This window comes from Portunus trituberculatus, chromosome 36 (genome assembly GCF_017591435.1).
Source record: "Portunus trituberculatus isolate SZX2019 chromosome 36, ASM1759143v1, whole genome shotgun sequence".
Classification (NCBI taxonomy): Eukaryota; Metazoa; Arthropoda; class Malacostraca; order Decapoda; family Portunidae; genus Portunus; species Portunus trituberculatus.
The window spans coordinates 1,086,056-1,086,724 of NC_059290.1; the positions used below are offsets into that span (position 1 = coordinate 1,086,056).

Genomic DNA, 669 nt, shown 5'->3' on the forward strand with positions numbered 1-669 from the left:
AGAGAGAATGTAGTATAATAACACACTTTCAGACGTGTGTGTGTGTGTGTGTGTGTGTGTGTGTGTGTGTGTGTGTGTGTGTGTGTGTGTGTGTGTGTGTGTGTATGTGTGTGTGTTCACTGTTTGATCTGCTGCAGTCTCTGACGAGACAGCCAGACGTTACCCTACGGAACGAGCTCAGAGCTCATTATTTCCGATCTTCGGATAGGTCTGAGACCAGGCACACACCACACACCGGGACAACAAGGTCACAACTCCTCAATTTACATCCCGTACCTACTCACTGCTAGGTGAACAGGGGCTACACGTGAAAGGAGACACACCCAAATATCTCCACCCGGCCGGGGAATCGAACCCCGGTCCTCTGGCTTGTAAAGCCAGCGCTCTAACCACTGAGCTACCGGGCCGTGTGTGTGTGTGTGTGTGTGTGTGTGTGTGTGTGTGTGTGTGTGTGTGTGTGTGTGTGTGTGTGTGTGTGTGTGTGTGTGAGCAACCCCCATCATTTACCTGTTCATATACTCTCGTCCTTCCTTCTCTCCATCTCATTCCTCTTTCAATAGTCACATTCTTTCCCCTTCCTCTCATTCATTCACATCACTGCCTCCCGTCTCTCCTTCCTTACTCCTTCCCTCCTCCCTCTCCCCTCTCCTCTCACCCATTGCTTACTCA

The 669-nt window shown here is 50.7% G+C and overlaps 1 non-coding gene across 1 annotated transcript; it reads right to left on the bottom strand.

Moving 5' to 3' along the window:
* Positions 1-333: 333 nt before the first annotated feature.
* Positions 334-407, bottom strand: Trnav-uac. Its single transcript has one exon. It is a non-coding gene; the product is annotated as a tRNA-Val (tRNA).
* Positions 408-669: the final 262 nt, after the last annotated feature.